Genomic DNA, 27,806 nt, shown 5'->3' on the forward strand with positions numbered 1-27,806 from the left:
ACAAATCTAAATATTTTGAAAATTGTATCAAATATATAAAATGCATATCTAAACATTCAGTGAAAATTTCAAGTATCTGTGGTCATTTGTTGTAGAATTACACCAAAATAAGAAAATCGCTAAATATGAAATCCAGTGAAAATCCAATGTTGTAAAAATTTAAATTGAATTTCCGGTGGACATTTTTTTTGTGATAAAGATTGACAAACTTATAAAGAATTTTTTATTAAATTTTCAAATCCTAGATTTAAAAAGAAAATTTTTTATGAATTTGTAGTTTAAAATAATTTGCGAGTTTTCGTGATTTTTACGTATTTTGTCGAAATTCAAACTTTAAATGCTTATAAAAAAAAATTGTGGCTATGAATTTCTTTTATTTTTCAACTGATATTGTAACAATATGTTTAAAACCTTGTATTAAATTTTCAAGATCTTCTACCCAAAAAATAAATTTTTATCGATATTAATTTAAAAAAAACTAATAATGATCGAAAATTGTATTTGCCTATGAATAGTTGAACTTAGGTCCAAAATTTTTGAAAATTGCATGGTGGATAGAATATATTTATATAAACATTTGTTGAAAATTTCATGTATCTATGGTCATTAGTTACATCAATAACCAAAATTGATTTAGTCGAAAATTGATTGTGGGTAAAATTTCCGTTTTCCCTTAATTTTTAGTTTGTTTATCCCGATTATTTAGAAAAATATTAAGAATTTTTTACTTTTGACCCCCCTTCCCCAAAGTACCAACTAGATTCACTTTCTGATCATAGAAGGTACTATAATAATAATACATAATGTAATTCATTTTTTTTTTTAATGTATCAGTAAAAATGTAAAATTCAATAAGTAAAAATGCATTTTTATGTGAACCCCCGTTAATCCGCCGTTTTTGTTAATCCGACTGTAACGTGGTCTGATATATGTCAGATTACCGAGATTGTACTGTACGCTCTCGTGATTCAATGTATAACAATTTAAACAATGTAATAGCATTTTCAATAAAATAATATTTAAAATGTAATATCATTGTACTTAATTTTTAAGCTACGAGTACTATAAAAAATTCAAAGATATTTTTTTGAATTTTTAAAAGGAATTAAAATAGGGTATACCCTATTTTAGGGTATTAAAATCTCAGCCCTATAGATGAATACGTATTTACTTTAAAGTAACCAGGGTTATTATTTTAGCCGAGGTAAGGTGAAAAAGTATATTTTTATTCATTCATTAGATTAAGTACGACGATGAACAATAGGCTCAAATAATAGTATTATTAAGTGACTAAAAAAATATATCTAAACTTTCTTTTATTACTTCTATTGAATATACAACACAATTATTATTTTGAAAATTTCACCATTGAGTTATTATTTAACATTTCATACAAAGCCGTTTGTTTCATTAAACATTCTTTATTTATGATGATTCTTTTGCGAAAAAATCGGTCAAATTTAATTATCTAATATGTTCCAAAAAATCTATTTTTTTTAGAATTAATTAATTAATTTTTTTTTCGTATTTAAAATAATATAGGCATGTTGTTTATCTTTTATCTATCTGCTAATACGGCTAAATATCCTTTTAATCCATAACTATTAAATGCAGTTCTACACTTCTACCACATATGATTATAATATTAACTTGATAAATTATAAAGTTATGAGAAGTGCTTACACATTTCCAGTATTATGCGTCAATTTTATGGAAGCAATATACTTGATTTTATATTGCTTAAGATCGAGAAGAAATGGGCTTGTACACAAACTATAATTTTAAAAACAATTTAATTGAAAATCGTTTAAAGATAAACATCTGTTTGAGTATCTGACACTCTTCGAAAACTGTTGAAGAAATTTCATTAAGCACGATCGTAAAATAAATTTAAACGAGTGGTTTCAGCCGCGCTCTGTTTTAGATCAGCTTTTGGGAATGCGATTAATAATTAATTATTTTACTTCAAAAATCATTTAATTTCGAATACGTCATATTACAATATTTTATTATATAAGTTTTACATAAAATAAATTTAAACTTTCTTTTATGCGTCAGGTAATTTAATTGTCAATTACAACTATTTTTGATCAATTAAACAAAATTTTCGATTAATATAATAGACTTAAAAATATTTAGATATAATATGATCGGCATTTTGAATGTATTATATTTATTCTTGGAAAAAAAAAATCCACTAACTTAAAAGTAAGGAATTCACGCACTGACTTAAAATTGCCTATGTTCAGACATGTTATATGATAACATTTTTTTTTTTTAGTTTTTTTAGTTCTAAATGCCAACTAAATCTTAATTTTAGTCGTTGAGTAAAAAAGCTTCAAAATTTAATACAAGTCTCCTAATATATTTTCACGTTGGTAGTTAAAAAATATTAAAAATACATAGTCAATATTTTTTTTTATAAGCATTGAAAATTTAAATTTTGATAAAATACATAAAAATTACGAAAACTTGCAATTTATTTAAAGTTAGATATTCATAAAAATGTATCATTTTATTTCTAAGATTTGAAAATTCAATACAAGGTTTTTCATGAGTTTGTCTACTTTTCTCAAATAAAAATTTCTACCGGAAAGTCAAATTAAATTTAAATGAGAATTTGAATTACAACATTGGATAGTCACACAATTTCTCTTGTACCGAAATTCTTATTTTGTTGTTATTCAAAAACGAATTGTAGAAACTTGAACTTTAGAACATATGTTTATTTTATCGATTCCTATACTTGATAACATTTTCAAAATATGTCAACAATTTTTAAGTTATATATAGATATTTGAAATTTTCCATTTTATTAGTTTTTATTCTATCAATGTCAATAAAATTTTATTCATTGGGTCAAAAACTTAAAAATCGAATACAAAGTGCCCTATTAGTTTATATAATAGCAGTTACAAAATATTAGAATCATAGACACGTTTTTTGTATCCATTTAAAGTTCAAGTGTTAACAAAATGTATTTAACTGAAAATTTACAAATTCTTTAGTTTTTAAAAATTTATAAAACGTAGAAATTGTATAGCTAAGGATTGAAAATTTAAAAAAATGTTCCACGTAAGTAGTTAAGTTAATTCTGCTGCAAAAAAAGTCTAAAAACTAAACAAACACAGTTTTTTTATAATTATTTTAAGTTCAAATATGAATAAAATTACATGTTAAATAATCAAGAATAACAATTTTAGCTATAGTTGTAATTTTAAAAATATTATTCTTGGGTATTTAAATTTCTAGAGTATTCTTTATAATCTAAAATTAGTAGTTAATTTCGTTAATGACTTAGGTATATTAATTTTTAATACATTTATATGCTGTTAGATATATACATTGGTTGACCATACATAAGAGGTCATAATAGAATTCTATTATTTGAGATTAATGTTTGGTATTGTTATGAATATAACCCAAAAAGATATTTTATGTGCATACAAAACAATAAAAGATTGTCATGATGACTTTAATTCAATGTTAAATGCAGTTCCCCCATTACCTATGGACTATAATAATTAACCCGTTAAAAAGGAAGACAAATTAAAATGGGAATCAAAAAGTCTAGGGGCATTTCTGAAAATATGAACTTTAAATAATATAGTATAAGTTTCAAAATTGTGGTACTGCAGGTCACTGGTCACTGGTCAGCGATTTCAAATTTCTATTTTTTTTATCACCTTATATGTGATAAAAAATATTTTTTGATCAAATTGTATTTTAATGTAATTTGTATAGGTATATCGCACTCTTTTAAACTGTGCTCTTTTAGCTTACGTGATTAAATTACTTGTGAACATAAGCTCGCTCTTTTTCATGACCTAATGACGTGTAACTATCTAAAAACTAGAAAGTTTATTTTGTACAACAATTTCATACTCACAAAGTTGATAAACACGTCTCTTCTTAAAAGATATACGGTGGAAATAGTTCTTCTCCAAAATTGTGTCGACTTACTCGATTACTGGAGTAAGTCACTGAGTGTATTTTATTTGAATTATAAATGGTCATATCATGACATACAAAAAACAATTCTGGACGAAGAGAGTTAGGATATATATTTTTAATGATTTTGTATCATGTTTATTTGTTTTGCTATAAGTATATAGGAAATATATATTTATTTATATATAAATCCATTTTTTTTTTGTCAGTAATAGGAACATTAAAAACAATAAGTAACCAAATACACATATTTAAAACAATGTCAATATTTGAATGGTATATGATATAAATAGCTTTATTTATATTGTGCTTAGTAAATAATAAACACTACAACTATAAGTTTCATGTCAATACAAAAATATTTTTTAAATTATAAAATTCAATTTTTCATAAAAATTTGAATTTGTAATGTGTATAAAAAAAACTGTGCATTTCAATTTTTAAGATTTTTAGGTATTTTTGTATGAAAAAATCAAATATGAGTAATAATTGTTGTAAATTTCAAATCCTTTCAAATATTAAATCTTCTATTGTTTGACAAATAAAATTGTATCTTCATAGATCAAAATACAGTTACTATTAAATATTTAAATGCATTAATGTCTTAAAAAGTTAAATGTGTATATAATATATTTATATACACACATATACATTATACATAAATATACTAGTGTATTGTATTTTTTTAAATAGTATTATAGGTACATTGTTTATGAAATATTCAAGCCTTTATAGTTTCATAATTTTTTAACCACGATAAAAAAAAATTGAATCTAGTTTTGTGTAAAAAATATTTAAAAAATGTTTTCTAATATTAAGAGTCTTCAGCTGCCTCTTCTTTTCTCCACCCCCCCCCCCCAAAAAAAAAAAAAAAAAAAACAACAACAACAACAAAACAAGACACAACGTAGTAAAAGTTAAACATAATTCTCTGCTCAGAAACTAAATTAATATTTTAAGTTGAAAATTTAAATAAATATGACATTTAGTTGAGGATTACGACAAATATACAGTTTTGTATTTAAACAATTTGGCACTGAGCAAAACAAACAAATTACCACTTTTAAATAATGCTGTTGTACTAGTTCAGTGGTTAATATATCTATACCTATACAATAGTTTAGTAATTAAGCTATTAGTTTAAAACAGAGTGATCCGTTTTAGGTATTACAGTGATTTTCATAGTCAAATTTGAGTGAAAAATTCAATTAAACTTTTTTTTTCTAGATTGATGCAAACATTTTTAGATTACGCCAACTTTTCAATAAATTACATCAACTTAAATAACGTATGTCATACAATGTTTTCTAAATAGGTACAAATTATTATATTAAATGTATGAAGACGCTAACCACGATAAGCTGTTGACTAACTACTGTTTTCAATATATGTAAATTTCATATATAGATGAATTAAATTTTTAATAATGTAGTACTATACTATAAAATATAAATTGTATTTCAAAGAGCTTTAATTGAACTAAAATAGTTTTAAATAGTTAGTAAAACAATAACCAAAATTGAAAATCCTAACCGATGTGGTCACAATCAACTCCGATAAAACTAATTACATCAGCCAGATTTCCAGCAACAATATAAATAATTCAGATAAAACTATTAATTTCACTAGCATTACAGTAAACGAGACTACACCTAACAGAGAACAAGCTATAGTCTTTAATTCAATCAATGGAGTTACACAAAAACATTACATTATAGTTATCGGCCAAATCGTTCAACCAAGAAACATACTATTTGTTTCAAGAATTTCCAACAATAGATTCTGTATATTTTTAACCAGCAGAGAAATTCTTGAGTCTTTTGACTAAAACACAAGTAATAAATATAAACGGTCATGAAATTCAAATACGCAGACTATTAAACCCAGCTAACCGTGTAGTAATATCAAACGTATGCCCGTCTATACCCAACCTGGTAATACTCCATTCCCTCAACAACCTAGGTATATCTCCCACATCGCATATTAACTACCTTAAAGCTGGAATTAACCTAAAGGGCTACGAACACATCCTAAGTTTCCGTAGACAAATGTTTATCAAGCACAAAGACACAACAAAACTTCTCGGGTCACTGATCCTAAACCATAACCAGTCCCAGTTCAGAATCTTATTCACAGATGACACGACTACTTGTTACACATACAAGACAACAGGGCCCACCCTGCAAAAGACATTTCCCAATAAACATTGAAAAATCATCATCTCCTAGCACATCCTACAAAAACGTTGACATAAACACACCAACAAGCGATCTGGCATCGCCTTCTATCGATTCAGACCTACTTGGTCTGCCAAACTTCTCAACACAATATTCTACACACGAATCCGGAATCAGGATTCCGTTTCTCTCCCTCTAAATATCAGAGTGTCATATTTACTCGAACTAAAAATATCCTTCTCTAGATATTAGAATGTATAACATCCCAATTCAAACCTCAAAATCAATAAAAATTCTTGGAATCACATTCAACCGCAAAAACACCTTAAAGATCTCCGAAGAGTAATAATGTTAAGAATGAATATTCTCAAAACTCTCTCTCACACTTCATGAGGAGCAAATTCCATATCTCTTTAACAGATATATAAATCACTCATCTTATCCGAACTAGAATATGGTTTCTTCCTTTTTTTCAAATCTAAGCCAACTAGCCTAAATATGATTGATACCATACACAACCTAGGACTGAGATTAGCCTCTGGTGCATTCCGATCAAGCACTATTTCCAGGTTGCTCAACATCTCTTATACTCCACCCTTAAATCTCATAAGAAAAAAAACCATCATACTTCTATCTGCAAGAAGAGCCCAGAACAACCTTCATCCCGTCATGGCATCAGAATCGAACTTCAAGACTCCAATTTTAAGTACACTGACATAATCAACCGTGTATGTCCAATCACTCCTCCCTGGGCTATGGACATCGTTATTAATCTCAAATTGTCTTCCCTACCGAAAAGTGGGCGCTGCAGTCACATTCAATGAAACCAAACGAATGCTCAAGCTCCCTGACTATGGTTCAATCTACACGGCTGAAGCCCTGGCTATCTCACATGCATTAGATATTATAAAACAAGACACAATCAACAAATTCATCATACTTAGCGATTCCCTAGCACACTCACAAGCATCAAAAACTTCTTCCAACCTAATAGCATATCACAAAAAACACAGAACCAGATATCATATCTTCAAACCAATGCACATACTATCATCTTTATATGGATACCAAGCTATATCGGCATTCCTGGAAACAAGTTAACAGATACATGTGCTAAACCGTCCATCTCATTACCATACTCTCTAGTCCTCTGCTCACATACACTACAAGACTCTAAATACTTCATCACCGAGTATATCCTAAAAATTGGCAACACACCTGGTCAACTCAACGAGCCCAGCTAAACTAAATCAAACCAAGCATTCTCCCATGGCCAACCATCCCTCTTCCCAGGCGCCAAGAAGTAATTCTTAATAGAATCAAATTGGACACACATGGTTAACTCATAAACACCTAATGACCAAAACGAATCCCGAACCTTGTCTCACTTGCGGTGAAACCCCTTCAGTCAAACACATTATATGCTTCCGAGAATACAACGACATTAGAATCAACCTCCAACTAGCTGACAACCTTCAAGAAGCACATGCCCTGATCCGGATAACAACTAAAAAATATTCACTTACTAAAAATTAACTAAATTATATAATCTAATTATGCCCTCACGCCTCAAACTTGAATTGTATAACTCATCCACCGATTCCTCTTTATATGTATAATATGTAATACTCTATAGTCTATATCTAAACCCATATTTATATTACCTCATTTTGTATATCAAAAAAAGCCAATAATCTATGTTGTTATGGCTTATTAATAAAAAAAAAAAAATGATTACAAAATTCCTGCTAAGGGATAAACTCGTACGATTTAGCGTTCGAGCTCAGTAGTCGGATAATGGATGTTTAGGTCGGGTGTATTTACCAACTTACGGGGTATTACGGGTGGTGTGTCTAATGCAAATCGATTACACGTTTTGGTAGGTTTCAAGCTTCAAAAGTGATTTTTCTTGCACGCGTTGGCGATTAACATAATATTACTATGTTAATGAACGAGTTTTATTAATGATTATTATCATTTAATCCTTTGACTGATGTCAATTGTACACAGTCACAGTATGTTTCATGTACTTGTTGCTGAATAGCGTGATCTGTTGATGGTGTTGTCGGGCGGCGAGTGGACAGTTGTCGTACATACGGTGATACACTCCGCATGAGTTGATACGGCACAAACAACAACACATAAAACGGCCGTTCTCACGGCCACCAATTTAATGCACATATCAAGACAGAATCATACGAGCAACCGTACATACGGATAAGAACTAGGTGATTCTTCACAAGTATGCTCAACGATTATGACGAGCGAAAATGACATCAACGGAGCAGAATAGATCATAGGATCGATGTCATATTCACTCGTCATAACAAAACTCACCGCCAATGAAAACAGCCACATCAGCAAAAACTGGTATATATACGGGTGCATTTTACTGATCGATACCCAACGTCGCTCCAATCCTAACGTACGCTGGCTCTTCGTGGGCTCCCTTCATAGGTCCCTCACAATGGAACCGCATTGAATCCGTCCAAAACATCGACATACGCACTATAACGGGTCTGCCTTCCTTCGTTAAAAACTCGATCCTTCTAAAATCCACTAATTTCAAATCTATTCAAAATTCTATTCGTTCCCAAACCAATTCAATGTTCTACAAAAACTCTTTCTCAAATCACGACCACATCCGACTTCTAGGCAAAACTCACACTCCTCCAACTACCAAACGCATACTCAAACCCTACCCACTCACCTGGGTAAATCAATAAAAAACTAAACCTTCCAAGTAAACTTCCACCCACTAGTAGAGGCATAAGCCTGGAGTAGTTAACGGCATAGCCACCCCCCCTCAAAGCAAAGCAAAGATCGATACCCAGTACTCCTTCAACCTTCAAGACATCAAGAACATATCAAACAAGATTCATTGCTGTCCACAAGAAGGAAAAGGAGAACGGCCGAGGACGAAGCCGAATACGAAACACGTTGCAGTGCGTTAAGAAGCGAATCGGACACGACTAGCCAGAGTCCAGACCCGCGAATGGCGACGATCTTTGAAGTCAACGCCGACCACACCGCATTATTAAAATAGCCCGTTTCCGGGCTGAAAACACCGACGCAGCTTACGAGCCGAGACGAGCAAGAAACTTGCGGAAACCTCGCGGCTCGTCGAGCATTACAGTCAGCGCCGTCAACAACACCAATAGAACGAGCAACGTAACGCCGAGAACCAAGAACGCTGAGAAACAGATAATCACAGCCACTATCCGGTTCACCAACAGATCATCACCCGCAACTCAATCCGTAAAGTTGCCGGATACCTAAATCGGCCCTTTTAAGGGCCGATAACAAACGTGTACTGTCCCCCCAAGCGCGCCTGCCTAGGCCACGCTTCCCGTCCGGAGCTATAGATCGACGCCACTTATTCGAGCGGGCTGATCATAGTCACCCGGGCCGCCCGTTCATTGTTCAATTAAACCTATACCCCACTTTGTAAGGACCGCCGCGCATCCATACACAACCTTATCGGTGTGGGAGTGCGAGCCGTCCACTCCCCTTATATTGTATATAAATATTTCCTTATCATAGAAATAAACCAGCAGATGATAGGTACCATAAAGGCATTTGTAAACTTTATTTGAAGTGACGGATGTTCGCTTCCGGTGACTCCGTTACAGAGTGTGTGGCCATTTGTGGTTAAAGAAGGAGTAACGATATCTCGTTACAAATGTAGTTTAATTAAATTTAAAGTGTGTGCAGGCGACTTGCCATACCTCTTAGTACAGCGGTCAGTGTCGTATTATTATCTGATCACGCAATATATAAGCCTAGAAAGAAAACAACATATCCCGGCGAGATTGTGGTCGTACTTATTACATGCAACGGGATTACCGATACATCATGCATTTCTGAGCAATCAGATAAACTGGCGTCTCGGACTTAAAGAATAAGGGCCGAGAGCATGCCAAATTTGATAACACTAGAATTTTTAGTATACGCTCGTATAATTGAAAACAGTAGTTTACAAAACTCTCGAAACTGGACACAGACTATACGTGTCTAACAGTTATGGTTTATATACTATTTAAAAACAATGTTATTTAAAACAGTAATGTACCCACATTTCCTTTACATCATACCTTACGACACTCCTTGCATAGTTTCCCAAACGTGTCCCTGATTATCTTACAGCTTGTTTATGTTGTATTATTATAATGAATTTGTCAGTAATGTAAAAAGTAATGCAAAATAGTGTTTACAAAAACTTTAAACGAATGTTCTGCTCATATATATTTACGTGTTAGTTATCTATAAACAGTTTTAAATAATAAGTTAAACAAAATAATCGCATCATTTTTATTATTGATAAAAATACTATCCAAAAAGTGAATCATTCTGAAACCATTTAAATCGAGCTTTCTACATTTTACTTCAATACTAAAATAAATAATATACAAATTAAACTTCATACAAATACTCAACAAATATCTAAATGTATTTAGAGATATACCAATTATGGTTTCAAAATGTATATAAATAAAAAAATAAATATTATGGAAAATTTCACTTATTATTCAAACCATAGAGAATTATTTTATATAAAATATTCTGGATGATAACTGATAAGCAATCAATCGATATTGTCATAACTTCATAAAATAATTTTTAAAAATATGAATATGTTTGAATTCTCTTTTTGTGCATTTTAAACTTATAAAAATTAAAGATCCAAATAAATTATAGTTAAGCTTAGATTTTACATTTTTGAATTCCTCAACGATAAAATAAAAAAACCTTATCATTTTTTATATAAATGTGCTTTTGATCATGATGATATATTAATGTTTTTTAATGCCAGACAAAAATCTTTTCACTTTCATGTTTTAAATATACCACCAAACAAATAAAAGTAATAAATCTATCAACACTATTTTATTATTCTTTACAAAACTTGCATGATATCATCGTAAATTATTTTTTATCGGTCGTATCAACATTTAAATTGAAATTGTAAATTCTCAAAAACCACAGGATCCAACCGTGTTAACATTCGTCAGTCAAAACGTAGCTTGTTGCACGTGATGCGAATAAAGATATTTGATAGATTAGACGGATTTTATGTGGTTTAATTAATAATATAATAATTAACTATTTAATATAAGTATTCTGACTGAAAACATATTATATAACACTGCGGATTTTCTATAAAATATTTATTCATGCAATTGAATATGCCATGTATCGGTATCCATAAAATCAGCTTAAAATTATTATTCATAATTATGAAATACTTTTTTTGTAAATATTTGTTACACAGAAATTTTAATTTAATTAAGTTTATACAATGCAGACTATACACGAGCATACTAAAACCTTATTTTTTCGTTGAGAATCTAAAATAGAATAATAGTGATGCTTATAATGTATTTTATTATAATTAAGCTCAATACTTATTCAATATGTTTGAGTTGAGATTTATAAAATGGTACTTAAAATCAAATAAACCATAAGAGACAAATGCAACGATCATTTTCAAGAGAAAATTAGACTCTTTATATTTTGATAATGGTATGGACCAAATGAATACATTCCATGTTCATAATTTTATCAAAAAACTATTACTAATTTAAACCAATGTGATGATCACACCAACTATAAAACAACTTTATTTTAACATAATTACCAAAATTACATTGATATAGATATAACATATAAGCGTTACTATAATAGGACAATAATAATGCAATAAAATAAGGCCAATAATTATATGTAATAAAATACCACAAATATTGTTCAGTAGCAAAAATGATATAATTCCATAAACCATTAAATATTTAACATTATTTGAAAATGTTTGTAAGTTTGACTTAATTTATAATTTTTTAAATGAATTACATAAAAAATACTTATTGAAATATTATGTTTATACGCGAATAACAGATACTCATTGGTAAAAACTATCTGTAAATAATTTTACTTATAAATTAAAATTAGGTCCAAAGCAGCAGGCATTTTATAGTCAAGTATTTTGTTTTGTGTATTAAATTAATTTAAAATCAATTTTTCTGTTTAAAAAAAAAATCAACACGATACGAAAGGTATAACTTAATGCGTAATATATTGATCTTTGTACTTATAAAAACACTGTGCTACATATCAATATATCATACAACATAATATAAAATAAAAATCATCTTCTTCTTACAATTTGTATAATTATTCATTAAGGACCTTTACTGCCTCTATTATCTATCCATTTCCTTGCTGTTATCTATTCTTTTTTCTTGTAGGATTTCGGGAAGATTAGTTTTCACCATTCGTGCTCATTACTTTCTCGGATGACCGCTTGAGCTTTTCCATTTCAGTCTCCCGATAAAAGTTATGCTCTTCAGATTTTCACATATGATCTATCAATTCTAATCTTTTATTATTCAAATATATACTGATAATTGGTTTCTAGGATAAAAGTTTGATAAATTTTTTCGTTTTCTATATTCTTTCAGAATATCTTTATTCTTTTAGAAAGCAGGAATATATAGGTGTTCTTTTGATCTTTTGGATAGGACTTCCAATTTATAAAACTTAACCAGTGTATAGTATCCTTTGTTTTCTTATACGATTCTTAATTAGATTTCTTTGTGCTACACAAATTTTGCATATTTTTTTGGTTATTTTATTAGATCATAGGAATCGGAAATCTGTTATTTTTTTAAAATAGAAATGTCGTCCATAGACTTGCAGATCAGCTTCATCTCTCAATTCTCTTAATATAACTATTAGGTATTACTTAATATGAAACAAATAGTCACAAAATGTAAAGTTATATCTAAATAAAGATCAAATATTTTAAAGAATTTAACTTAAACCTAGTCAGTATATGTTACAGTTTAAATAGTTTAAATAATTTCATTTTCATCAATTATATAAACTCTGAGAACATCGTATTATGTTGGGTGCCCATAAATATATATTTAAATAGTCTCATATATGATTTCGTATGGTTTATTCGTATATTATTATTTATTTATCTACATTCATACGAATCTTAAAGGCTTTTATGTTATTTTATCAGCAAGGTAGCCATATCATGGAAATTATCCTCGTTATCAATTTTATTGAGTTTATGAATAACATAACTGACAGTTTTGTTAATGATACAATGTTATGTTCTCTGCGGTATGTTTCTATATAATATCACCTAATCACCTATACCAGAAAATATTTAGCTCAATGATCGGTTAGAAATTCGACTGTATCTAACTGGTCAGAAGATATAAATATTCCACAACTTGTTGATATAAATTACATAATTTATATACTTGTATTATTATTATTTAAGTACGTACTACATAATATAAGGGATATCGGTCATTGACATTCTGTTTAGCCCAGATATAAATTTAATATTTTCCTGTTCATACTAAATTACGTAGGTACATTTTGAAACATTCTAAATAATTTATAATATGAAGTAATGACTGTATTATATTTTATATCAAAGTAAAATCTACTGTCATAATATGAATACACAAATCACGAACTATGAAATAAATAAAATTAGTAGACTTTGAATAATTTGTACTCGTTAGTGTTTCTATTTCACTTCAGTATTTGTCACCATCTATAGTGATTTTTATAATAATTATTGTACTACATATAATATTATGTGATTGTAAGCCACAATATTTGACGAATGTTTAGGTAGAAAATGAAAATGAAAATTTTAGATTCTGAACGAAGTGATGAATGTATTGATTTTACAATGATGTGTGTTTTTTAGATTCTGAACGAAGTGATGAATGTATTGATTTTACAATGATGTGTTTTTTTTTTTTTTTTTTTTTGTGTCTGTGTACAGCATAACTAGTCGAAATAATAATTCGATTTCAAACTTTGGGGGTAGTTTCCGATGTAAAATTGAAGATCCTTGGTGCAATATAGAGGTCAAAAGTAAACATTTTCCAACAGTTTTCAAAAAAATCGAGAAAAACAAAAAAAAAAATGACAGAAAAACGGGAATTTTTACGCAAAATCAGTTTTCGACCAAATCGATTTTTTTATATGGTTGTAATTCAAAAAATAATCACTTGAAATACTTGAAATTTTCACCAAATGTTTATGTTAGTGTTCTCTATATACAGTTTAATTTTCAAAAATTTTTGACTTTTTTTGAGTTATTTATAGACCACTGAAATTTACACTTTTTTTGAGAATTTTTTTTGAAGTGTCGGTAAAAAAATGTTGGACGACCAAAAAAACTTGAAAATTTAATACAAGGTTCCTTATGAGTTTTTCTTATTTTCTAGCTAAAAAAAATTAAAAATCGTAAGTCACAATTTTTTTTAATAAGCTTTTATAGTTCAAAATTTTACGAAATCTGTCGAAAACACGAAAATTTGCAAGTAATTTTGAAGTTGAAAAATCATAAAATTTTTTGCGTTTATAACTAAGGATTAAAAATACAACACTAAGTTCTCCATAAGTTTTCCTTCAAGTAGCTATAGAGAAAACTCGAAGTATCATTATAGAAAAAATTTTAAGTGCGTTTGAATTTTAAATTGTTACGAAATAGCGTAACGATAACGATTTATCCTGAAACGATTTTAAATATTTGTTATTATTCAAAAAGTATAAGTCCTAGATACTTGAAAATTTTACCAGTTATTAGGATTAGTATTTTCTTTACATGATTAAATTTTCAAAATATTTTTACTTTTTTTGAGATATTTATAGATGACTGAAATTTTCAATTTGTCTGAAAATTTTTTTTGAAGTGTCGATAAAATTTTTTTGGCCCTATCAAAATACTTGAAAATTTAATACAAAGTTCCTCATAAGTTATTCTTAAAGTGATTAAAAAATTATAAGAATACATAGGCACAATTTTTTTTTATAAGCGTTTATAGTTCAAATTTTTACGAAATCTGTCGAAAATGTGAAAATTTGCAAGTAATTTTAAAGCTGAAAAATCATAAAATTTTTTGCGTTTATAACTAGGATTAAAAATACAACACTAAGTTTTCCATAAGTTTTCCTTCAAGTAGCTATAGAGAAAACTCGAAGCATCATTATAGGAAAAATTTTAAGTGCGTTTGAATTTTAAATTGTTACGAAATAGCGTAACGATAACGATTTATCCTCAAACGATTTTAAATATTTGTTATTATTCAAAAAGTATAAGTCGTAGATACTTGAAAATTTTATCAGTTATTTAGATTGGCGCTTTCTTAACATGATTTAATTTTCAAGATATTTTGACTTTTTTCGAGATATTTATAGACAACTGAAATTTTCAATTTGTCTGAAAATTTTTTTTTGAAGTGTCGATAAAATTTTTTTGGCCCTATCAAAATACTTGAAAATTTAATACAAAGTTCCTCATAAGTTATTCTTAAAGTGATTAAAAAATTATAAGAATACATAGGCACAATTTTTTTTGATAAGCGTTTATAGTTCAAATTTTTACAAAATCTGTCGAAAATGGGAAAATTTGCAAGTAATTTATTGAAGCTGAAAAATCATAAAATTTTTTGTGTTATAACTAAAGATTAAGAATACATCACTAAGTTTTCCATAAGTTTTACTTCAAGTAGCTATAGAGAAAACTCGAAGCGTCATTATAGGAAACATTTTAATTGCGTTTGAATTTTAAATTTTTACGAAATAGCGTAACGATAACGATTTATCCTGAAACGATTTTAAATATTTGTTATTATTCAAAAAGTATAAGTCGTAGATACTTGAAAATTTTATCAGTTATTTAGATTGGCATTTTCTTTACATGATTTAATTTTCAAAATATTTTGACTTTTTTTGAGATATTTATAAACGACTGAAATTTTCAATTTTACTGAAAAATTTTTTTTGAAGTGTTGATAAAATTTTTTAGCCCTATCTAAATACTTGAAATTTGAATATAAAGTTTCTCATAGGTTATTCTTATAGTGAATAAAAAATTATAAGAATACATAGGCACAATTTTTTTTTATTAGCATTTGAAGTTCAATTATTGACAAAAATTCGTCAAAACCATGAATATTTGCGAATTATTTTGTAATTCAAAATTCATAATATTGTTTGTATTTTTATCTAAGGTTATAAAATGCAACACTAAGTTTTCCACAAATTTTCTCTATAAGTATTTGAAGCGTCATTATAGGAAAATTTTTTTGAGCGTTTGAGTTTTAAATTTTTATGAAATCGCGTAATGATAACGATTTATCCTCAAACCAGGTACATGTATATCTATGATAATATAAGGTATTATGAATTTTGATAACTACATGATAAATACACTAATTGATTAACCATGCCTTATGCAAAATGCGTCTTAATTGAAAAATAAAATATTTGTTTCAAAATAGAATATATGACAATATTTAAATATAATATATCCTAGACTGACAAATCATCTCCGTTCAGAATCGTTTTTCGTATACAATGATACCTATCATTGCATTCAAATTTAATCCCATCCATTACAGTAACCTACTGTACAGCAGAGCGACATCCACGACTTACCCGCTTTTTTTTTAACTGACTATGATGGCATCTTTATTTAAACGACCAAAAGTCTTTATAAATATAATACATTGTGGGTGAATACAGTATAACAATAGTAATACATAAGTAGTATTAAAGAATAATAATAATTACTTATATATGTATATATATATTATACAAGAACATGTTTGGAGTTGTACCTCCAATGAGATAGCCCCTTTTCTTAGCCTAAGTTAATTAAACTAAGTCGTATGGCTTCAGGCGTTTGAGGCGTCTAATGTCTTGCGAGTTGTGAAGAAGTTGTTTAGCAGTTGCATTTGGGTGCAACTCAAGTTTTTTCACGTGTTTGTTGGCAAACTTTTTAATTTCGTCCTCTATGGATGGTATATTCAAGTCTCGATGGACGATTTCATTCCTGTCGAACCGGTATGTTGCGACAATGGTACGAAGGGATATATTCTGACGACTGACAGCGTTGAATGACTTCGATGTTGGATTTGCTGGCACAGCCCCACAAATGTATGCCATAAGTCCAGATCGGTTTGATAATAGCTAGATATTATAGAAGCCGTTTGTTTGGCAGGTCTAGTGTGGAATGTCTACCAACTAGCCAGTATAGCTTGCGCATTTTTTCTTTTATTTGCAATTTTTTCTGTCGGACATGATGTTTCCAATTAAGGCGAGAATCAAGGTGCATACTCAAGTATTTGGCTGAATCTTTTTGTGGGATTGTCATAACGTGATCCAGCGACACTTGGAGATTTTCGGTTTTACGTAGAATATAATTCACATGTACCGACTTATCACTATTGATCTTGATTTTCCATCGCTTTGTCCAGTTAGATATACGATCGATTGAGGTTTGTACGTTTTCAGTCGCAGTCTCGTGATCAATACTTGTTGCTGAAATTGCTGTATCGTCAGCAAACATAGAGGTCATTGAGTCACTATTGGTTGGGATGTCAGCTGTATATACCTTGAGGTACTCCGGCAGATATGTTTTTCCAGTTTGTTTTTGCTTCTTCGTGCATAACTCGAAACTGTCTTTCAGTCAGATAAGATTCTATAAGTGCGCACCAGATATGTGGTAGTTGTTCTCGTAGTTTTATTAGTAGTCCTTTATGCCAAACCTTATCAAAGGCTTAGGCTACGTCTAGAAATACTCCGCAGCAATATTTGTTTTCTTCCAACGCCTTGCTTATTACGTTTGTGTCACGATGAAAAATGAAAATAAAAATATTTGTTTTTGTGTCCCTTAAATATCTATAAAATAGCTAACAATATATATGCTTTAACCAAATATGACACACGCAATTATCCCACAGCATTCTAATGCCAAAGGATATCACCCGATATGTACAACCTGCAGTGTTCACAGTCACCATTAAACACATCCTCACCGAGTGCGGAAAATTCCACATCACCAGAACTAGTCACGACCTACTCGAATCACTTAACACAGAAATTCTTAACAATCACCCCAATCCATAGCCAACATCTCCCAATTCATCATAAACGTCACCTATCAGAACAAAATTTAAAGTTTATTTTTATATTAAGATCATCACTTTATATTATTTAATTGTTTTAGTTTTTGTCAAAGCCTATCGGCCATGCGCCATATAGCCGAAGCGCGAAGGTCTAATATTACAACTTTCAATAAAATGAACCTATTTATTGAATGTACAATACTTATTGCGATTACCGCACCTAATGACATCCAATCAAATATTATTTATTTATATCAATGTTTTTGTACCTATTGCCAGTGTAGGAATTATCTATTGACTTTCCCAAAATTATAAATCCTGTTTATTGCCAAATTTTAAATCAAAGTTTTGAAGAATAGAAGTGTGTTCAATATTTGAAAATTATAGTACATTATCAAATGCATCAGAAAAATTTATTGAACAATTGCATGACTATTTATCTATATCTGAATATTTGAAGACTGTATAATATTAGATTTCAAATCTTTTAATGTGTAGCTTTGAATAAAAAAGTGATTGGTGGAAACCCCACATCCGAACTTCTTAAAGTTAATACGGGTTATCAACATTTAAGAAAATTTGAAGAATCAGTTTTATGCATACCAATGGCCACTGCTACAGTTGAGCAATCATTTAGTGCAATGAATCGAATTATGTCAAAACTTCAAAATCGGATGGGACAAGACAAATTGGAATATTGTATGAAAATAAGTATTGAAGGCGAAGGAGACCCACCTCGAGAGTTTGTTGAAGAAGTAATTGATTTATATGCAAGAAAAAAACTCGTCGTATAAGATTAATTTAAAAATATAATATAATATAATATATAATTAATATAATATATAATTAATAATACAATTTATAATATGTGACAACCTTAGATTGACTTCAAATTAAAAAATAAATAATTTGTTTCCAATTTGTTTTATAGTTGTATCTAAAGTTGAAATGTCTAAACTGTAATTTTATATTAATAGGTATAATTCATAATACTAAATTGTTTCACTATTCACTAATGAAAAAAAAGTGAGCCCCCCATAGAAATTATCTAGATTCAATACTGGTTACATTGGTATGTAAATATTTTACTAGTTAAATAATAAATTCCTATCAAATTTGAAAATATAACCCGCCTTGCCACCAGTTATCCCTTAACCAGGGCGTACAGAACTTGACATGAAGGACAATTTAGGAAATACGTTTAGAGATAAAAATTAAAACTAACACAGAAACTATACAAACTTACAAAGGTCATAATCCTGCATGCTGTTCTGTTTTGAACTGAATCTTAAACATCGGGCCACCATATAGTCTCGTTAATTTCACCTTGATGCATTCCTATTTGGGCTGATGTTTGTGTTTTTCAGTTTATGAGAAATATATTACTGTATCAATTAATTATGCATAAAATTCAAATTGAGCAGGCCGTATGCATAATGATATGCAAGTATTAAATAAATGTAGATCCTGTTGGCACTAGTATAATAAATTTAGTATATCTGTTTGAGAGATACAACTTTAATTGAAAAATATGTTACAATATGTTAAATATGTTATGATATTTAAACAATATTATGATATAAATAATCTAAAAAATAAAATAATTGTTGTTATCGACCTTCACAAAGTGTCCGTATTTATTTCAATAAACATATTATACATATTATATTTTATATAGATTTAAAATAATAAAATTTCAAGAGCTATCAGATGTAGTAATTTGAAATCAAAAATAAACTCTTATAAAAACACACAAATTTACATAATAGATCATAGTATAATGTCCTTGTTGAATACATAATATACATATATAATATTTATGCAGTTAAATAATAAATAGCGTTGTATTTATTTTTATCATTAGAAATCTAATTTTTTTTTTAAAAACCTTCAATAAGAACATCAAAAACAAGTGTATTTTGATGAATATTGATAAATATCATATAATATGTTTATTATTTATTATTTTAATTTTATATACATACAATCAACTCTCAATAATTCGAAGTTGAGGGAACTGTTGAAAAACTTGGGAATACCTAGAGTTCGAATTATTGAATACCTAGTTCAAAGTAACGAGAGCGTTAAAAAAAATTCTATTCTAATTACTGAGAGTTAAGAAAAAATTTAGTTTTTTTAGTTTTGTACATTATTATTAATTATTTCATAAAATCAGGTGGTACCTACATATTAGATTTATATATATATATATTGTAAATTAAATTATATACTAAATAATTATACCATATAAATTAAATTATTATAGTAAAAGATTATTATTTTTTGAAAAAATCTGTAATAGTTTTCTGCTTCATCAAATTTTCGTAATTTTTTAAATTTGGTGAATATACTTCAAATTACCGAGCGTTGGACGGATGATACTTCGAATCGTCACGTTTTAGTGTCCAATTTTCCAAAAATGTAATTTCAAATTACCGAGTGTACTTAAATGTATTCCTTTTATTCGAATTACTGCGTGATTTTCAATGGTCCGAGCATTTACTTCGAATTACTAAAGGTTTCGAATTGTTGAACGTTTGAATTATTGAGAGTCGACTGTTTATGGTTTAGCATATTATGATTTAGGACAAAATACAAGTAAAGTCATATGATCAATATTCTCATATTACGTTTGGTTATACATATTAAATTTAATATTTATGTTACATGACATATATTTATTTGTATAGAGATTTAGAAAGTATTTATTTTTCATACATTTTAACAACGATAAAAAAAAATTATTCAATGAAATGAAATATCGGTTAGAAATTAGTAATTACAGACTTCTATAGATATATATTTATCTGTACATTTTTGTATAATATAATAAGGCTAATCATATTTAATCAATAATTAATAATGATTTATTCAAACTATAAATAAGATACTGGGCTAATACTCAGAATCGTAGAATCGTATAATATACAAAACTATTTATTTTATATTCAGTGAAAATCTAAAAAGTATTGACTTTACAGTGAAAATTTTCTTTTATTCATTATGTTTTCTGTGAACATTTATTTTTATTTTTTTTAGTAGTGAACGATGTACCTACTCAAAAAGTTTTATGTCATAGCTAGTATCTTTATAAATTGAAAAATAGCTTATTTTACAATATATATGGTACTTTGAAAATGTTTTTAAAAATAGATTCTTTATTGTTGAGAGAACTCCTCATAAAATGTAGAAAACATTTCGGCATGCCAAATTTTGATCAAGGTTTCCTTAAAATTGATTATTCAAATATTTTTAAACGCTTTCAAACATAATTATGTACATTGAGACTAGTGAAAATTCCATATAGTCTGTATATCAGTACCATAATATAATGTCTAATTTGTCATTTGTATAAACTATGTACATACATTTCGGGTAAAAATGTATAATTATTCAATAACCTAACGGTATTTAAAATATACAAGTATCACGAGTAACATCATTATTATAAGTTTTAAAAAGAATATATAGTATATGCATTCCGTAAATACAATTACGAATACTTTTACTGAAATAAATATATTATTAGCACACGTCTAATCAAAAAACTTTTTTTTTATTTAATTAAAAATGTTAACTGTTCGTTACAAAATACTAAAATATTATTTATAAACTTCTGTCAATTAAAAATATTCAATAGTAATCAATTTTACAATTACTATTTTTAAACGTTTTTTTCATGATTTTACAAGCCATATAAGTGCATATTATTATTGTTAGGTAAAAAAAAATATTATAATTTCAAATTTTCTCACAGCAGTTACTAATTACTATTTAGTAGTTCATACCAAGTATATACTATACTATATTTATTAATTATTATGATACATTCCTACACATTAATAAATAAATTATATTTCATTATATTCACTGATTTAATCAACTTTAAGCTTTTATTAAATACGAAATCGGTAAAAACCAGATTGCAAAGAGATTTTAAAAATGCATTTACAAGACAATAGGAAAGCGTGTTTGTTTAAAAAAAAAGTCTCTATAGAAGGAGTTAGAATTGGATTTTAGACCCTCAAATCTCGAAAATAATGTAATTTTCCGAGAATCCTTTAGGTTAGGTGACTGGTGATCCGTATCAATCTTCATGTGATTCGAAAACCTTTTAGTAAAACACAAGGATGAACAAATTAGATATTTTTCAGTAAATGATTATATGCATATTTCTCACAAAATCAAAAAACTACGAGTACCTATAACATATTATTTATTTATTATTTTGATAATAAAGAGGTTTTTCTTATTTAACGAATATAATATAATATAATTTTAGTCCAAGTTTAAATATAATCACAATTAAACATGATTGTAAGTTGTTTTTTTAAAAACATTTTCATGTTTTATTAAAAAAATAGTTACAAAGTTTCTATTTATTATATTATTTATCTACTCATCTACTCAAAATTAATATCTTTATCATCTTGTTAGTTGGTGCATTATTTGTCAATATTCAAAACAAATGTATTGTAAAAGTTTAATCATACTAGTATTTAGCTACTAGGTATGTTATTATTGTATTGTTTATTTTATTGCATTGTATTATTGTATGTTTAAAAAAAAGGATTAATCATTATTCCTTCGAATCAGCACTGTAAAATTTATTACAGACTTAATCACAAAATGGTATTCGGTAGTCGTATTTTTATTTACATAGACTTGAACATTTTTATTGAGGTACACTTCTACTGTATTTTTAGATTCTAAGTAAAGCGATTAATAGATATTATTAATTGATTTTATGATAGTTTTTTTTTTATTATTAATAATATTACTTTCAGTGAACAGTCTTAAAAGGTGAAAAACGTACTTTGAAAGTTTCATGTAACACTTTTTCAATTCGTATTTTATAATTTATATAATATAATTATTATTTTGTGAAAAATTGAAATTAAAGGTTGTATCAGTCATTGAATTTAATATAACTAAGCAGGCCCGAGTATAAGAATTCATTTAGAAACTAAGACACCTAGAAGTTTATATTTTAGGCTATAAATATAATCTAAATAGTAACTATGTAAATATTTAAACACCAATAATAAATATATTTATGTAAATTAAGATTAAGAGTTTAAAATACCTACCGTTAACATTTTAAACTAAGATTATTTTTTAAGATTCTACTGCGCAACTTTTTACATCAATTTTATCTAATAATTACTCGGATACAATTTATTTTCTAACTCACAAGTAATTTAATATTATTTTAATAATTCATTAAACTTTTAAACACGGAAACCGAAAATGGGAAAAAGGAAATAATAATTTTAACGCTATTTGCTGAAATTAAATCTTAAGTTACACAAAACAGTATTAGGAAAAACTACATTTAAAATATAAATTGGTACCTATATATTCATTTTTATCAACTTCGTAGTCGTTTAATTGAAAAATCAATCAATTTCATCATCAGTATTAGAATTAAATATAAAATATTATGCCAAAGGTGGGCATATATCATTAAAAAGTTTATTATTTTTAAACTTTTTAACCTAAATAGTCAGTTAGATTTATAACTAACTTAAATCTAAATGGGCTATATTAACTTTATATTAAATAATAAATTATTTATTAGATTCCAGTGATTATTGTATTGGTTCTACAATAATATATTTATAATTTATGTGTATTTATTTCACAACAAATAAGTTGTTATAATTATCACAACAACGAAAAATTGAACTGATAACACTGCGGGATCTTTGCCTTTTTACATACATAGGACAACAATAATTAGGAAAATCAAAAATAAATTTGATGATACTGATTATTTAAAGATATTGCAATAATGTGTCATCTCAAACAATTTTTGTATTTTTGTTGTAATTCAATAAATATTTATCATTGAAAGTTGAAATATTTAAATTCAACTTAAATTATTATTTTATAAATACAATGAAATTTTTAAAATATTTAGACTAATTTCAAGCTGTTTATACCAAAACATCTTATTCACATCCTTCTATACATAATATATACATAACAATAATAAATAATATAATTTATTTCTGGTTTTGGGTAAAAATATGTTTAATATTTATAAAATATTAATAATAAAAAATGTTCATAGATATCAGTATAAATAATTATCATTTATATGTATATTCCTAGAAAAACAGACCGAGGTTCTGATTTTTGCTCAAGCCCGTTTTTCGATAATTTTCATTTTACCAACTTTTCTGTTATTTTTTATATTTATACATCTATGTTATTACTGCAGTTCCGTATTTTGTACTGATATGCAGTTGATTATCAAAAAAAATATATATATATCCTTGGAAGCTCTTTATAAAAAAAGGTTTTGGACCAACAGGTTTGTATAATTGAGGGTTGTTATAATATAGGTCTCTATATGTTTATATATTGTATACTTTAATGTTTTTTAAACCTATAATTTACTAGCCAAGGATTAACGTTTATAGATTAACAAATAACTAAATGTTTATTAAAATTGAACATATAATTTGTGTAATGATTAAATAGTTGTTAAATTCTGGATTAAAAAACTTCTAATTTCGTGGAAAGTTTGATATTAAACAATACCTTACAAAACGTTCCAATATAAAATTTGTTAATGGTATTTAATTATTTAATGTTATTTAACTAAGTAAAATTTTAATGAACAATATATTTTTTATTTAATTGTTTTGAATAAATAAATACCTACAGTATTAAGTTTTTCTTTGATTAATAAACACAAATTTATTATATCTATATAATATGTATAATAATACAATCGTAATTCATCATATGTTTACAATTTCTTTTTTTCGTTTTTCAAAATAGTGCATTTACAATATAGTTCTCACTTAGTGACTATTATCTCATTTAATCTGAAATATATTGCAATACTAAATAGGTACTCTTTATCTCTCATATGATCTGTTTTGATATGTTACAACATTTTTGAGATCTTAAAACCTAATCTAAATCATTTGACTTCAACATTTTGGGAGTATTTAGGTATCAACAAGTCTGTTAGGGGGGAGGATTTATTTTCCATTCGAATTAAAATTTAAGTACTTGACAGTAAAATCATAAAAACTACTCTAATATAAGTATTAAGTACCCTTAAATTATATTATATAATTTAATTACAATTAATTATAAAATAAATTATATTAGATATTTTGCATTCGCCAAACGTAAAATATATTTTCGATTCCTGCAGTCAACGACATAAGGTCCTTAACTTCAAAGTGCGTACAAAATAACCATATTATTCATACTACACCTACACCACTCTATAATATGGCCGATCATAAAACATAATAACAGTACCTACAATGTAAATAGCAATAACTTACCCGAACGAGGACAATATCAGATAACAATATTAATTATTGTTGTGTATTATGATGACGATTCAAAACTATGCACTCGGCACGACTAGTAATACGCTATACAAACGATACGCCAGTGACGACGGTTTTACAACGACTGCTCGGAGACTATACATCATATAATATCACACGCATTTTGTATTTTGCTACCCGTTAGTGGCGCTGCCGCCCTCACCCAGAGACCCTACACCAAAGTTTTCGGACAGCCGCAGAGTCAAATGTATACAAATACCGTTTTTCGAGGAATGATGTAAGTTATAGCCTTTAACCATAACTTATTACCTACGATATACTAATATTATATTATACCTAAACATTCTTTGAGTACATTAAACGACGACTCTTCACTTTGGTTTTAAACATGAATTATTGATATTATTTTCGAACAGCGGCCCTTCGTGAAACTATCGTTGATTCAACGTAAATCTACATTGGCAATATTTCACGTTTAACATTCGTTATAGGTAACTATAAATTATAATACGTGTTATATATCAAGTTGTAATAGTTTGAATATTACTGAAATAATGTTTACCGATGATAAAGCGCTGCATTTACGAATTTGTTAATCTTTACAACAAACGATAATTATTATTATTATTATTATCAGATAACGATTTAGACTAATAATTAGTTTTAAATATGAAAATGTGTTGAAAATTAAATGCCTGAGTTTTATGATGAAAAATTTAAAAAAGTAGGTAGGTATAACTATAATACAAACATATTATGAAAATCGATACTATTTTGGAGTAGTCGCAAATAATAGGTGCAGTTGCAAATTTGGTGAAACAAATATATTGTTCTGACGTTTCATCATAGTTGAATATTAAACCAAAACCGTATTAATTAGTTTAACATAATATATTAATATGTATAGTATATATTGAAATAAGAATAAACGCTTTTAGTATAATATAAAGTAACGTTTTATTTTCGTATTATTTTTTATTCTAAACATTTGACCGTGCCCGATAGTGCATAACGTAAAACAACCTTTTCCCCAAAAAATTAACATGATTCTGCGAATTTATTTCTCATAACACAAAATATCTGTAGAGTTAACCCTTCCCAATGGATAACCACAGCAGAACAAAATTACCTTACTGTTCACTAAAATTACATATTTTCGAGAAAACGTTTTGTCTTCGTTTATATTTACTAGCCGGCGCGTTGAATAGGCAATTTCGGTACGTACACGTCGGGGAACCGAATACGAAAAACTATACAATGAACCACCCGGGGTAAAAAAAAATAGCTTTAGTCATGTAATAACATTGTAAATTATGTTATCATTCCACGCGTTGTATGTAGCTGTAATTGTACACCCCACAACTGTATGACAAAATATAATATATGATAATAAAAAGTAATATAACCTACCACGAATATAGAATTTGATATTCCAATTTAATCGAAAATGTTCACTAAAATGTTGACTCATCTATACCAATTACGTTAAATATGTATCTATCACAATACAATTTTATAAGATATTATAAACTTTAAAGATACTTACACATGTGTATGGAAAATTTTTCCTTCCGTTTGAGCTCAATGATCACAGATAGGTAAGTGTAATACTGTTGTAGTAGGATTATACACAAAATCGTTTTTATAAAAGTCTATAATCATCAATTTGATTATTTAAATGTTTTAATTAATTGTATTGTTTTAATTTTTCAAATTTTTATTTTTTAGTAAAATTAATATTTATTTTTCAGAGAACACAACGATAAAAAAACTTAAACTTTTTAAAAAGTTTCCTTAATCCTACTTTATATATTTCATAAACACTAATTTCCAATGTTCGTGTACCCTAAGTATAAAAATATTATACCCTAAAAAACTATTCAATTAGTTTTAGTCTGAAATAATATCGCTAGGTAATAATATGTCAAAAATGTTCTTATTTTAAAAATGAAATGTAACTTTTTGTTCAACAAATAAAAGGTAACCTAACTACATAAATGTTATATTTAAATACTTATTTGTTTACTGAATAAGATAGGTATCTCTACTAATTTATGTAAATTATCTGTATTATGGGCCACGATCCATTTTGTCATGAAATAAATAAATATTTAGTTAATAATAAAATAATTATTATGCATTATATGTTTTTAAATATATCAATATTCTTATTTTCGTACTTATGATTGAACTTAAGATACTCGTATTTATACTTACATTTATCTAAAGAGACAAGTGTTTATTATTTTATATTAATGATAATTTGATAATCATACCAAAGTATTTAAAATAACATCTCTATAATTCATTACATTTAATTAAACGCATGTTAATTCTAACTCTAACTTAATCGGAAAAGATTTTTTAAATTTTTTTCTAACTTTAGTTAGAAGAACGTAGTATGGTTA

At 27.5% G+C, this 27,806-nt stretch overlaps 1 protein-coding gene across 3 annotated transcripts in view; it reads right to left on the reverse strand.

The window, feature by feature from the left end:
- The window catches only part of LOC107170355 (G protein-coupled receptor dmsr-1-like), a 118,823-nt gene extending 93,309 nt beyond the window's left edge, over positions 1–25,514 (reverse strand). For 2 of the 3 annotated variants that reach the window (XM_089221414.1, XM_089221415.1), the window contains exon 1: positions 25,390–25,507. The gene's annotated coding sequence lies outside the window, so the exon portion shown is untranslated. Of the gene's footprint in view, positions 1–25,389 lie in introns of all 3 variants that reach the window. The other variant, XM_089221413.1, reaches the window with a different exon arrangement.
- Between the last annotated feature and the right edge of the window lie 2,292 nt (positions 25,515–27,806).

Source organism: Diuraphis noxia, unplaced genomic scaffold (assembly GCF_037042655.1).
Source record: "Diuraphis noxia isolate RWA-SAM2 unplaced genomic scaffold, SU_Dnox_SAM2 contig0002, whole genome shotgun sequence".
NCBI classification, from domain to species: domain Eukaryota; kingdom Metazoa; phylum Arthropoda; class Insecta; order Hemiptera; family Aphididae; genus Diuraphis; species Diuraphis noxia.